Here is an 18,406-nt window from a genome sequence, read left to right as displayed (position 1 = left end):
ACATGAGGACACCAGCTCTACACATGCATATTTTCTAGGGAGAAACCTAGATGAACTGCGACAAACAAACATGATATTTCTGTTAGTTTTGATGACATTATATGCACTTTCCTAACAAAAAGACTTTGCTTTTCTCCAAAACCATTTTTACTGTGATTTTCTCGGTCCATTGCATACGAATTCCACAGCAGTTGTCCGGATATGACTGGATACAACCGGAAATATGTGGTTGTGTCTTGGCTAACTCAATCCCAGATATTGCTACATCCTCTGTGTTTGTGATTTCCGGATATTATCCACGGACTTTATTGTTTTTTTCAAAGTATTTTTTTCGGGGAACATTTAATTTAGAGCTAGATACACTAATTGTTTTCACATGGAGACACCAGCTCTAAATATTTGTATTTTCTAGGAAGAAAGTTAGAGGAACTACGGCAACACACATGACATTTCTGTTTCTTTCAATGAAATTTTATGCACTTGCCTAACGAAAAGACTTTGCTTTTCTCCAAAACCATTTTTAGGATGATTTTCTCAGTCCATTACATACGAATTCCAAACCACTTTTTCTGGATATAACTGGATGAAACCAGAAATATCCGGTTTTGTTTTGGCTAACTGAATCCGAAATATTTTGAAAGCCTCTGTGTTTGTGTTTTCAGGATATTATCGATGGAATTTATTGCTTTGAATGTTTTTATCAGAGAACATTTAATTTTGTACCGTAGAAACACTAATTGGTTCATCATGGGGACACCAGCTCTACACATTCGTATTTTCTAGGGAGAAAGCTAGAGGAAATGTGGCAAACATACATGATATTTCTGTTTGTATCGATGACATTTTATGCACTTGCCTAACGAAAAGAGTTAGCTTTTCTCCCAAACCATTTTTACTGCGATTTTCTCGGTCCATTGCATACGAATTCCACACCAGTTTGTCCGGATATGACTTAATAAAACCAGAAATACCCGTTTGTGTTCTGGCTACCTCAATCCAAAATATTGCTACAGCCTCTGTGTTTGTGTTTTCCATTTTTACTGTGATTTTCTCGGTCCATTGTATGCGAATTCCACAGCGCTTTGTTCGGATATGACTGCATGATAACAGAAATACACTGTTGTGTTTTGGCTAGCTCACTCCGAAATATTGTGAAAGACTCTGTGTTTGTGTTTTCTGGATATTATCAACGGACTTTATTGTTTTGAATTTTTTTATCGGGGAACATTTAATTTTGTGCTGAGAAACACTAATTGGTTCCACATGGAGACACCAGCTCTACACATTCGTATTTTCTAAGGAGAAAGCTAGAGGAACTGCGGCAAACAAACATGATATTTCTGTTTGTATAGATGACATTTTATGCACTGCCCGAAGGAAAAGACTTTGCTTTTCTCCAAAACCATTTTTACTGTGATTTTTGTGGTCCATTGCATACGAATTCCACACCACTTTGTCCGGAAAAGACTGGATGAAACCAGAAGTATCCGGTTGTGTTTTGGCTAACTTAATCCGAAATATTGTGAAAGCCTCTGTGTTTGTATTTTTTGGATATTATAGATGGACTTTATTGTTTTGAATATTTTTTTCAGGGAACATTTAATTTTCTACCATTGAATAACTAATTGGTTCATCATGGGAACACTAGCTCTACACATTCGTATTTTCTAAGGAGAAGTTAGAGGAACCGCAGCAAACAAACATGATATTTCTGTTTGCATCGATGACATTTTATGCACTTGCCTAACAAAAAGACCTTACTTTTCTGCAAAACCATTGGTACTGTGATTTTCTCGGTCCATTGCATACGAATTCCACACCACTTTGTCCGGATATGACTGGATGAAACCAGAAATATCGGGTTTTGTTTTGGCTAACTCACTCTGAAATATTGTGAAAGACTCTGTGTTTGTGTTTTCTGGATATTAACGATGGACTTTATTGTTTTGAATGCTTTTATCAGGGAACAATTAATTTTGTACCGTTGAAACACAAATTCGTTCATCATGCGAACACCAGCTCTATACATTCGTATTTACTAGGGAGAGAGCTAGAGGAACTGCAGCAAACAAACATGCTATTTCTGTTTGTATAGATGACATTTTATGCACTTGCCTAATGAAAAGACCTTGCTTTTCCCCAAAACCATTTTTAATGTGATTCTCTGAGTCCATTGCATAAGAATTCCACACCACTTTGTCCAGATATGACTGCATGAAACCGGAAATATCCGGTTTTATTTTGGCTAACTCAATCCCAGATATTGCTACTGCCTCTGTGTTTGTGATTTCCTGATATTATCCACGGACTTAATTGTTTTGAATGTTTTTTCTCAGGGGACATTTAATGTTGTGCTTGGTAACACTAATTGGTTCCACATGGAGACACCAGCTCTTCAGATTCGTATTTTCTAGGGAGAAAGCTAGAGGAACTGCGGCACACAAACATGATATTTCTGTTTGTATCTTTGACATTTTATGCACTTGCCTAACGAAAACACTTTGCTTTTCTCCAAAACCAATTTTAATGTGATTTTCTCGTTCCATTGCATACGAATTCCAAAACATTTTGTCCAGATATGACTGGAAGGAACCGGAAATATCCGGTTTTGTTTTGGCTAACTCAATCAGGATATTGCTACAGTCTCTGTGTTTATGTTTCTGGATATTATCCATGGAATTTATTGTTTTGAATGTTTTTTATCTGGGAACATTTAATTTTGAGCTTAGATACACTAATTGGTTCCACATGGAGACACCAGCTCTACACATTCCTATTTTCTAGGGAGAAAGCTTGAGGAACTGTGACAAACAAACATGATATTTCTGTTTTTATAGATGACATTTTGTCTACCTGCCTAATGAAAAGACTTTGCTTTTCTCCAAAACCATTTGTACTATGATTTTCTCGGTACATTGCATACGAATTCCACACCAGTTTGTTCATATATGACTGGATGGAACCAGAAATATCCGGTTGTATTTTGGCTAACTCACTCCGAAATATTGTGAAACATTCTGTGTTTGTTTTTTCCGAATATTATTGATGGAGTTTAGTGTTTTGAATGTTTTTTATCAGGGAACATTTAATTTTTTACTATTGAAACACTAATTGGTTCATCAGGGGAACACCAGCTCTACACATTTGTATTTTCTAGGGAAAAATCTAGAGGAACTGAAGCAAACAAACATGATATTTCTGTTTGTATCGATGATTTTGTATGCACTGGCCTAACGAAAAGACTTTGGTTTTCTCCAAAACCATTTTTACTGTATTTTCACGATCCTTTGCATATGATTTCCATACCAGTTTTTCCTGATATGACTGGATGAAACCAGAAATATCCGGTTTTGTTTTGGCTAACTCAATCCCAGATATTGCTACAGCCTCTCTGTTTGTGTTTTCCAGATATTATCAACGGACTTTATTGTTTGAATGTTTTTTATCAGGGAACATTTAATTTTGAGCTTAGATACACTAATTCGTTCCACATGGAGACACCAGCTCTACACATTCGTATTTCTAGGGAGAAAGCTAGAGGAACTACGGCAAGCAAACATGATATTTCTGTTTGTATAGATGACATTATATGCATTTGCCTAACAAAAAGACTTTGCTTTTCTCCAAAACCATTTTCACTGTGATTTCCTCAGTGCACTGCATACGAAATCCCACAACTTTGTCCGGATATGACTGGATGAAACCGGAAATATCCAGTTTTGTTTCGGCTAACTCAATACCAGATATTGCTACAGCTTCTGTGTTTGTGTATTCCTGATGTTATCTACGGACTTTATTGTTTTGAATGTTTTTTTTCCGAGAACATTTAATTTTGTGCTTGGAATCGCTAATTGGTTCTACATGGAGACACCAGCTTTACACATTCGTATTTTCTAGGGAGAAAGCTAGAGGAACTGCGACAAACAAACATGATATTTCTGTTTGAATAGATGACATTTTAACGAAAAGACTTTACTTTTCTCCAAAACCATTTTTACTGTGATTTACTGGGTCCATTGCATACGAATTCCACCGCAATTTTTTCGGATATGACTGGATGAAAGCAGAAATATCCGGTTCTGTTTTGTCTCACTCAATCCCAGATATTGCGGCAGCCTCTCTGTTTGTGTTTTCCGGATATTATCGACGGACTTTATTGTTTTGAATGTTTTTATCAGGGAACATTTAATATTGTACCGTATAAACACTAATTGGATCCACATGGAGACACCAGTCTACACATGTTTATTTTCTAGGGAGAAAGCTAGAGGAACTGCGGCAAAGATACATGATATTTCTTTTTGTATAGATGACATTTCATACACTTGACAATTAAAAAGACATTGGTTTTCTCTAAAACTATTTTTAATATGATTTTCTCGGTCCACTGCATATGAATTCCACCCCAGTTTTTCCGGATATGACTGGATGAAACCAGAAATATCCGGTAGGTTTTTGGCTTACTATATCCCAGCTATTGCTACAGCATCTGTGTTTGTGATTTCCGGATATTATCGATGGACTTTATTGTTTTGAATGTTTTTATCAGGGAACATTTAATTTTGTACCGTAGATACACTAATTGGTTCCACATGCAGACACCAGCTCTACACATTCTTATTTTCTAGGGAGAAATCTTGAGGAACTGTGGCAAACAAACATGATATTTCCATTTGTATACACGACATTTTTTTCACTTCTCTAACGAAAAGACTTTGCTTTTCTCTAAAACCATTTTTACTGTGATTTTCTGGGTCCATTACATACGAATTCCACACCACTTTGTCCGGATAAGACTGGATGAAACCAGAAATATCTGGTTCTGTTTTAGATAACTCAATCACAGATATTGCTACAGCCCCTGTGTTTTGTTTTCCGGATATCATCTATGGACTTTATGGTTTTGCATGTTTTTTATCAGGGAACATTTAATTTTGTGCTGGGAAACACTAATTGGTTCCACATGGAGACACCAACTCTACACATTTGTATTTTCTAGGGAGAAAGCTAGAGGAACTGCGGCAAACAAATATAGTATTTCTGTTTGTACTATGACATTTTATGCACTTGCGTAAAGAAAAGACTTTGCTTTTCTCCAAAACCATTTTTACTGTGATTTTCTCGGTCCAAGTCATATGAACCCACACCATTTTGTCTGGATATGAATGGATAAAACAAGAAATATCCGGTTGTGGTTTGTCTTACTATATCCCAGATATTGCTACAGCATCTGTATTTGTGTTTTCTGGATACTATCGGCGGACTTTCTTGTTTTGAATGCTTTTATCAGGGAACATTTAATTTTGTACCATAGAAACACTAATTGGTTCTGCATGGAGACAGCATTCTACACATTCTTATGTTCTAGGTAGAAGGCTAGAGGAACTGCGACAAAAAAACATGATATTTTTGTTTGTATAGATGACATTTAATGCACTTGCCAAACGAAAAGACTTTGCTTTTCTCTAAAACCATTTTCACTGTGATTTTCTGGGTCCGTTGCATACGAATTCCACCCCAATTTTCCGGATATGACTGGATGAAAGCAGAAATATCCTGTTCTGTTTTGGCTAACTCAATCCCAGATATTGCTACAGCCTCTGTGTTTGTGTTTTCCGGATATTATTGACAGACTTTATTGTTTTGAATGTTTTTATCAGGGAACATTTAATATTGTACTGTAGAAACACTAATTGGATCCACATGGAGACACCAGTCTACACATATGTATTTTCTAGGGAGAAAGCTAGAGGAACTGCGGCAAAGATACATGATATTTCTTTTTGCATAGATGACATTTTATGCACTTGCCTAACGAAAAGACTTTGCTTTTCTCCAAAACCATTTTTACTGTGATTTTCTCGGTCCATTGCATACGAATTCCACAACAGTTTGTCCGGATATGACTGGATGAAACCAGAAATATCCGGTAGGTTTTTGGCTTACTATATCCCAGATATTGCTACAGCCTCTGTGTTTGTGTTTTCTGGATATTATCGATGAACTTTATTGTTTTGAATGTTTTTATCAGGGAACATTTAATTTTGTACCGTAGATACACTAAATGGTTCCACATGGAGACACCAGCTCTAAACATTCTTATTTTCTAAGGAGAAAGTTTGAGGAACTGCGGCAAACAAACATGATATTTCCATTTGTATACATGACATTTTTTGCACTTGTCTAACGAAAAGATTTGCTTTTCTCTAAATCCATTTTTGCTGTGATTTTCTGGGTCCATTACATAGGAATTCCACACCAATTTGTTCGGATATGACTGGATGAAACCAGAAATATCTGGTTCTGTTTTGGATAACTCAATCCCAGAGATTGCTACAGCCCCTGTGTTTTTGTTTTCCGGATATTATCAACGGACTTATGGTTTTGCATGTTTTTTATCAAGGAACATTTAATTTTGTGCTGGGAAACACTAATTGGTTCCACATGGAGACACCAGCTCTACACATCCGTATTTTCTAGGGAGAAAGCTAGAGGAACTGCAGCAAACAAATATGTTATTTCTGTTTGTACTATGACATTTTATGCACTTGCCTAAAGAAAAGACTTTGCTTTTCTCCAAAATCATTTTTACTGTAATTTTCTCGCTCCATGGCATACGAATTCCACCCCATTTTGTGCAGATATTCCTGGATGAAACCAGAAATATCCGGTTGTGTTTTGGCTATCAATCCGAATTATTGTGAAAGACTCTGTGTTTGTGTTTTCTGGATTTTATCGACGTGCTTTATTGTTTTGAATGTTTTTATCAGGCAACATTTATTTTTGTACCGTAGAAACACTAATTGGTTCCACATGGAGACACCAGCTCTACACATTCGTATATTCTAGGGAAAAGCTAGAGGAACTGTCGCAAACAAACATGATATTTGTTTGTATAGATGACATTTTATGCACTTCCCTAACGAAAAGATTTTGATTTTCTCCAAAAACATTTTTACAGTGATTTTCTCAGTCCATTGCATATGAATTCCTTACCACTTTGTCCTGATAGGATGGATGAAACCAGAAATATCTGGTTCTGTTTTGGCTAACTCAATTCCAGATATTGCTACAGCCTCTGTATTTATGTTTTACGGATATGATCAAGGGACTTTATGGTTTTGAATCTTTTTTATCAGGGAACATTTAATTTTGTGCAAGAAAACACTAATTGGTTCCACATGGAGACAATAGCACTACACATTCGTATTTTCTAGGGAGAAAGCTAGAGGAACTGTGGAAAACAAACATGATATTTCTGTTTGTATATATGACATTTTATGCAATGCCCGAAGGAAAAGACCTTGCTTTTCTCCAAAACCATTTTTACTGTGATTTTCTCGGTCCATTACATACGAATTCCACCCCAATTTTTCCGGATATGACTGGATGAAACTAGAAATATCTGGTTGTGTTTTGGCTTACTATATCCCAGAAATTGCTACAACCTTAATGTCTGTGTTTTCAGGATATTATCGATGGATTTTATTGTTTTGAATATTTTTATCAAGGAACATTTAATTTTGTACCGTAGATACACTAATTGGTTCCACATGGAGACACCAGCTCTACATATTCATATTTTCTAGGGGAAAAGCTAGAGGAACTGCGGCAAACAAACATGATATTTCTGTTTGTATAGATGACATTTTATGCACTGCCCGAAGGAAAAGACTTTGCTTTTCCTCAAAACCATTTTTACTGTGATTTTCTCGGTCCATTGCATATGAATTCCGGACTACTTTGTCTGTATATGACCGAATGAAACCAGAAATATCCGGTTCTCTTTTGGCTAACTATATCCCAAATATTGCTACAGTCTCAGTGTTTGCTTTTCTCGATAATATCAACGGAATTTATTGTTTTCAATGTTTTTAACAGGCAATATTTAATTTTGTGCTGGAAATCACTAATTGGATCCACATGGAGACACCAGCTCTACGTATTCGTATTTTCTAGGGAGAAAGCTAGAATAACTGCGGCTAACAAATATCATATTTCTGCTAGTATAGATGACATTTTATGCACTTGCCTAACAAAATGACTTTGCTTTTCTACAAAACCATTTTTACTGTGATGTTCTCGGTCCAAGGCATATGAACTCCACACCACTTTCTCCGGATATGCCTGGATGAAACCACAAATATCCGGTTTTGTTTTGTCTAACTGAATCCGAAATATTGTGAAACCCTCTGTGTTTGTTTTTTCTGTATATTATAAACGGACTTTATAGTTTTGAGTGTTTTTATCAGGGAACATTTAATTATGTACCGTAGAAACACTAATTGGTTCCACAGGGAGACACCAGCTCTACACATTCGTATTTCCTAGGAAGAATGCTAGAGGAACTGCGGCAAACACACAAGATATTTCTGTTTGTATAGATGATATTTTATGCACTGGCCGAAGGAAAAGACTTTGCTTTTCTCCAATATCTTTTTTACTGTGATTTTCTCAGTCCATTGCCTACGAATTCTACCCCACTTTGTCCGGATATGACTGGATGAAACCAGAAATATCCAGTTGTGTTTTGGCTAACTCCATCCCAGATATTGCTACAGCCTCTGTGTTTGCGTTTTCTGGATATTATCGACGTGCTTTATTGTTTTGAGGGTTTTTATCAGGGAACATTTAATTTTGTGCTGGGAAACACTAATTGGTTCCTCATGGAGACAACACCTCTACACATTCGTTTTTTCTAGGGAGAAATCTAGAGGAACTGAGGCAAACAAACATGATATTTCTGTTTGTATAGATGATATTTTATGCACTTGCCTAAAGAAAAAACTTTGCTTTTCTCCAAAATCACTTTTACTGTGAGTTTCTTGGTTCATTGCATACGAAAACTACACCAGTTTGTCCGGATATGACTGGAAGAAACCAAAAATATCCGGTTGTGATTTGGCTAACTCAATCCCAGATATTGGTATAGCTTCTGTGTTTGTGTTTTCTGGATATTATCGAAGGACTTTACTGTTTTGAATGCTTTTATCAGGGAACATTTAATTTTGTACTGTAGAAACACTAATTGGTTCCACATGGAGACACCAGTCTACACATTCGTATATTGTAGGGAGAATGCTAGAGGAACTCTGGCAAACACACATGATATTATTGTTTGTATAGATGACATTTTATGCACTTGCCTAACAAAAAGACTTTGCTTTTCTCCAAAACCATTTGTACTGTGATTTTCTCGGTCCATTGCATTCGAATTCCACCCCAATTTGTCCGGATATGACTGGATGATACTAGAAATATTCGGTTGTGTTTTGGCTAACTCAATCCGAAATATTGTGAATGTATCTGTCTTTGTCTTTTCTGGATATTATCGATGGATTATATTGATTCGAATATTTTCGTCGGGGAACATTTAATTTTGTACCGTAAAACACTAATTGGTTCCACATGGAGACACCAGCTCTACACATTCGTATTTTCTAGGGAGAAAGCTAGAGGAACTGCGGCAAACAAGCATGATATTTCTGTTTGTATAGATGACATTTTATGCACTTGCCTAACAAAAAGACTTTGGTTTTCTACAAAAACATGTTTGCTGTGATTTTCTCATTCCAAGGCATATGAACTCCACAACACTTTGTCCGGATATGACTGGATGAAACCAGAAATATCCGGTTGTGTTTTGGCTAACTCAATCCGAAATATTGTGAAACCCTCTGTGTTTGTTTTTTCTGCATATTATGAACGGACTTTATTGTTATGAGGGTTTTTATCAGGGAACATTTTATGTTTTACCGTAGAATCCCTAATTGCTTCCAAATGGAGACACCAGCTCTACACATTCGTATTTTGTAGGGAGAAAGCTACAGGAACTGCGGGAAATAAACATGATATTTCTCTTTGTATAGATGACAGTTTATGCACTAGCCTAACGAAAAGACTTTGCTGTTCTCCAATATTATTTTTACTGTGATTTTCTCGGTGCATTGCATACGAATTCCACACCACTTTGTGCAGATATAACTGGATGAAACCGGAATATCTGGTTTTGTTTTAGCTAACTCAATCCAAGATATTGCTACAGCATCTGTGTTTGTGTTTATTGGATATTATGGAGGTGCTTTTTAGTTTTGAGGGTTTTTATCAGGGAACACTTAATTTTGTGCTGGGAACATTTAATTTTGTGCTGGGAAACTCTAATTGGTTCATCATGGAGACACCATCTCTACACGGTCGCATTTTCTAGGGAGAATGCTAGAGGAACTGTGGCAAACAAACATGATATTTCTGTTTGTATAGATGATATTTTATGCACTGGCCGAAGGAAAAGGCTTTGCTTTTCTCCAATATCATTTTTACTGTGATTTTCTCGGTCCATTGCCTATGAATTCGACCCAACTTTGTCCGGATATGACTGGATGAAACCAGAAATATCCGGTTGTGTTTTGGCTAACTCCATCCCAGATATTGCTACAGCCTCTGTGTTTTTGTTTTCTGGATATAATCGACGTGCTTTATTGTTTTGAGGGTTATTATCAGGGAACATTTAATTTTGTGCTGGGAAACACTAATTGGTTCCTCATGGAGACAACACCTCTACACATTCATTTTTTCTAGGGAGAAATCTAGAGGAACTGAGGCAAACAAACATGATATTTCTGTTTGTATAGATGATATTTTATGCACTTGCCTAAAGAAAAGACTTTGCTTTTCTCCAAAATCACTTTTACTGTGAGTTTCTCGGTTCATTGCATACGAATACTACACCAGTTTGTCCGGATATTACTGGAAGAAACCAGAAATATCCGGTTGTGTTTTGGCTAACTCAATCCGAAATATTGTGAAAGTTTCTGTTTTTGTGTTTACTGGATATTATTGATGCATTTTATTGTTTTGAATGTTTTCCTTGGGGAACATAATTTTGTACTGTAAAACACTAATTGGTTCTACATGGAGACACCAGCTCTACACATTCGTATTTTCTAGGGAGAAAGCTAGAGGAACTGCGGCAAACAAACATGATATTTCTGTTTGTATAGATGACATTTTATGCACTGCCCGAAGGAAAAGACTTTGCTTTTCTCCAAAACCTTTTTTACTGCGATTTTCTCCGTCCATGGCATTCGAATTCCACACCACTTTGTCCGTATATGACTGGATGAAACCAGAAATATCTGGTTGTTTTTTGGCTAACTCAATCCCCGATATTGCTACAGCCTCTGTGTTTGTGTTTTCTGCATATTATGAATGGACTTTATTGTTTTGAGGGTTTTTATCAGGGAACATTTAATGTTGTACCGTAGAAACACTAATTGGTTCATCATGGAGACACAAGCTCTACGCATTCCTAATTTGTAGGGAGAAAGCTAGAGGAAATGCGGCAAACAAACGTTATATTTCTGTTTGTATAGATGATATTTCAAGCACTTGCCAACGAAACGATATTGCTTTTTTCCAAAACCATTTTGACTGTGATTTTCTCAGTCCATTGCATACGAATTCCTAACCACTTTGTCCGGATATTACTGGATGAAACCAGAAATATCCGGTTGTGTTTTTCCTAACTCAATCCCAGATATTGTGAAAGCCTCTGTGTTTGTGTTTTCTGGATATTATCGGTGGACTTTATTGTTTTGAATATTTTTATCAGGGAACATTTAATTTTCTACCCTAGAAACACTAATAGGATCCACATGGAGAAACCAGCTCTACACATTCGTATTTTCTAGGGAGAAAGCTAGAGGAACTTTGGCAGAAAAACATGATATGTCTGTTTGCATAGATGATATTTTATGCACTTGCCTAACGAAAAGACTTTGCTTTTCTTCAAATCCATTTTTACTGTGATTTTCTCGGTCCATTGCATATGAATTCCACACCACTTTGTCCAGGTATGACGGGATGAAACCAGAAATATCCGGTTGTGTTGTGGCTAACTCTATCCCAGATATTCCTACTGCCTCTGTGTTTGTGTTTTCCGGGTATTATCAACGGACTTTATGGTTTTGAATGTTTTTTATCAGGAAACATTTAATTTTCTGCTGGGAAACACTAGTTGACTCCACATGGAGACACCAGCTCTACACATTCGTATTTTCTAGGGAGAAAGCTAGAGGAACTGTGGGAAACAAACATGATATTTCTGTTTGTATACATGACATTTTATGCACTTGCCTAACGAAAAGACTTTGCTCCTCTCCACAACCATTTTTAATCTGATTTTCTCGGTCCATTGAATACAAATTCCACCCCACTTTGTCCGGATAGGCTTGGATGAAACCAGAAATATCCAGTTGTGTTTTGGTTAACTCAATTCCAGATATTGCTACAGCCTCAGTGTTTGTGTTTTCTGTATATTATCGATGGACTTTATTGATTTGAAAGTTTTTATTAGGAACATTTAATTTTGTACCATAGAAACACCAATTGGTTCCACATGGAGACAGCAGCTCTACACATTCATATTTTCTAGTGTGAAAGCTAGAGGAACTGCTGCAAACTAACAGGATATATCGGTTTTTGTAGATGACATTTTGTGCACTTGCCAAAAGAAAAGACTTTGCTTTTCTCTGAAACCATTTTTATTGTGATTTTCTCAGTCCATTGCATACGAATTCCACACCACTTTGTCCAGATAGGCCTGGATGTAACCAGAAGTATCCGGTTGTGTTTTGGCTAATTCAATCCGAAATATTGTGAAAGCTTCTGCGTTTGTGTTTTATGGATATTATCGATGGACTTTGTTGTTTGAAATTTTTTACCAGAGAACATTTAATTTTTACCCTAGAAACACTAATTAGTTCAACAGGGAAACACCAGCTTTACACATTCGTATTTTCTAGATAGAAAGTTAGAGGAACTGCGGCAAAGAAACATGGCATTTCTGTTTGTATAGATGACACTTTATGCAGTTGCCAAAGGAAAAGACTTTGCTTTTCTCCAAAACCATTTTTACTGTGATTTTCTCAGTCCATTGCATACAAATTCCACCCCACTTTGTCCGGATATGACTGGATGAAACCAGAAATATCCGGTTGTGTTTTTGCAAACTCAATCGAAATATTGTGAAAGCCTTTGTGTTTGTGTTTTCAGGATATTATCAACGGACTTTATTGTTTTGAATGTTTTTTTATCAGGGAACATTTAATTTTGTGATGGGAAACACTAATTGGTTCCACAGGGAGACACCAGCTCTACAAATTCGTATTTTCTAGGGAGAAAGCTTGAGGAACTGCGGCAAAGAAACATGATATTTTTGTTTGTATAGCTGATATTTAATGCACTTTTAATGAAAAGACTTTGCTTTTCTCCAAAACCATTTTTACTCTTATGTTCTCAGTCTATGGCATACGAATTCCACACCATTTCGTCTGCATATGGCTGGATGAAACCAGAAATATCCGGTTGTGTTTTGGCTAACTCAATCCCAGATATTGCTACAGCCTCTGTGTTTGTGTTTACTGCATATTATCAATGGACTGTATTTTTTTGAATGTTTTTATCAGGGAACATTTAATTTTGTACCATTGAAACACTAATTGGTTCATCAAGGGGACTCCAACTCTACACATTCGTATTTTCTAGGGAGAATACTATATGAACTGCGGCGTACAAACATGATATTTCTGTTTGTAGAGATGACATTTTATGCACTTCCAAAACGAAAATACGTTCCTTTTCTCCAAAACTATTTTTACTGTGATTTTCTCGGTCCATTGCGTATGAATTCCACACCAGTTTGTCCGGATATGACTGGTTAAACCGGAAATATCCGGTTTTGTTTTGGCTAACTCAATCCGAAATATTGTGAAAGCCTCTGTGTTTGTGTATTCCTGAGATTATCCACAGACTTTATTGTTTTGAATGTTTTTTATCAGGGAACATTTAATTTTCGGCTTGGAAACACTAATTGGTTCCAGATGGAGACACCAACTATACACATACGTATTTTCTAGGTAGAAAGCTAGAGGAACTGCGACAAACAAACATGATATTTCTGTTGGTATAGATGACATTTTATGCACTTGCCTAACGAAAAGACTTTGCTTTTCTCCGAAACCATTTTTACTGTTGTTCTTTCAGATCATTGCATACATATTCCACACCACTTTGTCTGGATATGACTGGATGAAACCGGAAATATCCGGTTGTGTTTCGGCTAACTCAATCCGAAATATTGTGAAAGCCTCTGTGTTTGTGTTTTATGGATATTATTGATGGACTGCATTTTTTGAATGTTTTTATCAGGGAACATTTAATTTTGTACCTTTGAAACACTAATTGGTTCATCAAGGGGTCTTCAATTCTAAGCCTTCGTATTTTTTAGGGAGAATACTATACGATCTGCGGCGAACAAACATGATATTTCTGTTTGTATAGATTACATTTTATGCACTTGGAAAAAGAAAATACGTTGCCTTTCTCCAAAACCATTTTTAATGTGATTTCCTCGGTCCATTGCGTACAGATTCCACAGCAGTTTGTCCAGATATGACTGGATGAAACCGGAAATATCCAGTAGTGTTTTGAATAACACAATCCCAGAAATTGCTGCAGCTCCTGTGTTTGTGTATTCTGGATATTATCCACGGACTTTATTGTGCTGAATGTTTTTATCAGAGAACATTTAATTTTGTGCTTGGAAACACTAATCAATTCTACATGGAGACACCAGCTATACACATTCGTATTGTCTAGGGAGAAAGCTAGAGGAACTGTGGGAAACAAACATAATATTTGTATTTGTATAGATGACATTTTATGCACTTGCCTAACGAAAAGACTTTCCTTTTCTCCAAAACCATTTTTACTGTTGTTCTCTTAGATCATTGCATACGAATTCCACACCACTTTGTCCGGATATGACTGGATGAAACCAGAAATATCTGGGTTTTTTTTGGCTAACTCAATCCGAAACATTTTGAAAGCCTCTGTGTTTGTGTTTTCTGGATATTATCGATGGACTTTATTGTTTGAATATTTTTATCAGGGAACATTTAATTTTGTACCATTGAAACACTAATTGGTTCATCATGGGGACACCAGCTCTAAACATTCGTATTTTCTAGGGAGAAAACTAGATGAACTGTGGCAAACAAACATGATATTTCTGTTTGTATCAATGACATTTTATGCACTTGCCTAACGAAAAGACTTTGCTTTTCTCCAAAACCATTTATACTGTGATTCTCTTGGCCAATTGCAAACGAATTCTACACCATTTTGTCCGGATATGACTGGATGAAACCGGAAATATCCGGTTTTGTTTTGGCTAACTCAATCCCAAATATTGCTGCAGTCTCTGTTTTTGTGTTTTCCGGATATTATCCACGGACTTTATTGTTTTGAATGTTTTATATCTGGGCATAATTAATTTTGTGCTTGGAAACACTAATTGGATCCACATGGAGACACCAGCTCTACACATTCATATTTTCCAGGGAGAAAGCTCGAGGAACTACGACAAACAAACATGATATTTCTGTTTATATCGATAAAGTTTAATTCACTTGCATAACGAAAAGAATTTGCATTTCTCCAAAACCATTTTTACTGTGATTTTCATGGACCATTGCATACGAATTCCAAGCCAATTTGTCCGGATATGCCTGGATGAAACCAGAAATATGCGGTTGTGTTTTGGCTATCAATAGGAAAAATTGTGTAAGCTTCTGTGTTTGTGTTTTCTGGATATTATCGATGGACTTTATTGTTTTGAATGTTTTTATCAGGGAACATTTTATTATTAGCTTGGATAATTTAATTGGTTCCACATGGAGCCACCAGCTCTACACATTCGTATTTTCTAGGGAGAAAGGTTGAGTAACATCGGCAAACAAACATGATATTTCTGTTTTTATAGATGACATTTTATGCAGTTGCCTAACGAAAAGACATTGCTGTTCTCGAAAACCATTTTTACTGTGATTTTCTCGTTCCATTGCATACGAATTCCACACCAGTTTGTCCGGATATGACTGGATGAACCCGGAAATATCCGGTTTTGTTTTAGCTAACTCAATCCCAGATATTGCTACAGCCTGTGTGATTGTGTTTTCTAGATATTATCCACGGACTTTATTGTTTTGAATGTTTTTTATCAGGGAACATTTAATTTTGTACCGTTGAAACACTAATTGGTTCATCAAGGGGACACCAGCTCTACACATTCGTATTTTCTAGGGAGAAAGCTAGAGGAACTGTGGCAAACAAACATGATATTCTTGTTTGTATAGATGACATTTTACGCACTTGCCTAACGAAAATACGATGGTTTTCTTCAAAACCATTTTTACTTTCATTTTCTCGGTCCGTTTTTTACGATTTCCACACAACTTTGTCCGGATATGACTGGATGTAACTGGAAATATCCGGTTTTGTTTTGGCTCACTCAATCACAGATAATGCTTCAGCCTCTGTGTTTCTGTTTTCTGAATATTATCAACGGACTTTATTGTTTTGAATGTTTTTTTTTTTTTATCGGGGAACATTTTATTTTGAGCTTGGATACAGTAATTGGTTCCGCATGCAGACCCAAGCTCTACATATTCATATTTTCTAGGGAGAAACCTAAAGGAATGGCAACAAACAAACATGATATTTCTGTTTTTATAGATGACATTTTATGCACTTGCCTAACGAAAAGACTGTGCTTTTCTCAAAACCAGGTTTACTTTGATTTTCTCGATCCATTGCATACGAATTCCACACCAGTTTGTCCGGATATGAGTGGATGTAACTAGAAATATCCGGTTTTGTTTTGGCTAACTCAATCCCAGATATTGCTACAGCCTCTGTGTTTGTTATTTCTGGATATCATCAACCGACTTTATTGTTTTGAATATTTTTTATCGGGGAACATTTTATTTTGAGCTTAGATACACTAATTGGTTCCGCATGGAGACACCAGCTCTAAACTTTCTTATTTGTTAGGGAGAAAGCTAGAGGATCTGCGGCAAACAAACATGATATTTCTTTTGTATTGATGACATTTTATGCACTTGCCTAATGAAAAGACTTTGCTTTTCTCCAAAACCATTTTTACTGAGATTTTGTCCATCCATTGCATACGAATTCCACCCCATTTTGTCCGGATATGACTGGATGAAACCAGAAATATCCGGTTGTGTTTTGGCTTCCTCCATCCCAGATATTGCTACAGACTCTGTGTTTGTGTTTTCTGGACATTATCAACAGACTTTACGGTTTTGAATGTTTTTTATCAGGGAACATTTAATTTTGTACCGTAGATTCACTAATTGGTTCCACATGCAGACACCAGCTCTACACATTCGTATTTTCTAGGGAGAAAGCTAGAGGAACTGCGGCAAACAAACATGATATTTCTGTTTGTATAGATGCCATTTTATGCACTTGCCTAACGAAAAGACTTTGCTTTTCTCCAAAACCATTTTTAATGTGATTTTCTCTGCCTATTGCACACGAATTCCACCCCACTTTGTCCGGATATGACTGGATGAAACCAGAAATATCCGGTTGTGTTTTGGCTAACTCCATCCCAGATACTGCTACAGCCACTGTGTTTGTGTTTTCTGGATATTTTCGAAGGACTTTATTGTTTTGAATGCTTTTATCAGGGAACATTTAATTTTGTACCGTAGAAACACCAGTAGGTTCAACATGGGGACACCAGGTCTACACATTACTGTATTCCAGGGAGAAATCTAGAGGAACTGCCGCAAACAAACATGATATGTCTGTTTGTATAGATGGCATTTTATGCACTTGCCTAAAGAAAAGACTTTGCTTTTCTCCAAAACAATGTTTACTGTGATTTTCTGGGTCTATTGCACACAAATTCCACCCCACTTAACCGGATATGACTGGATGAAACCAGAAATATCCGGTTGTGTTTTTGCTTACTATATCCCGGGTATTGCTACAGCCTCAATGTCTGTGTTTTCTGGATATTATCGATGGATTTTACTGTTCTGAATGTTTTTATCGGGGAATATTTAATTTTGTGTTGGGAAACACTAATTGGTTCCACATGGAGACACCAGCTCTACACATTCGTATTTTCTAGGGAGAAAACTAGAGGAACTGCGGCAAACAAACGTGATATTTCTGTTTGTATCGATGACAATTTAAGCACTTGGCTAATGAAAAGACTTTGCTTTTATCCAAAACCATTTTTACTGTGATTTTCTCGGCCTATTGCACACGAATTCCACCCCAGTTTGTCCGGGTATGACTGGATGAAACCAGAAATATCCGGTTGTGTTTTGGCTAACTCCATCCTAGATATTGCTACAGCTTCTGTGTTTGTGTTTTCTGGATTTTATCGATATGCTTTATTGTTTGGAATGTTTTTATCAGGGAACATTTAATTTTGTACCATAGAAACACTAATTGGTTCCACAGGGAGACACCAGTCTACACATTCGTATTTTCTAGGGAGAAAGCTAGAGGAACTGCGGCAAAC

Source organism: Lepus europaeus, chromosome 11, assembly GCF_033115175.1.
Source record: "Lepus europaeus isolate LE1 chromosome 11, mLepTim1.pri, whole genome shotgun sequence".
Classification (NCBI taxonomy): Eukaryota; Metazoa; Chordata; class Mammalia; order Lagomorpha; family Leporidae; genus Lepus; species Lepus europaeus.
This window is presented reverse-complemented; position numbering follows the sequence as displayed.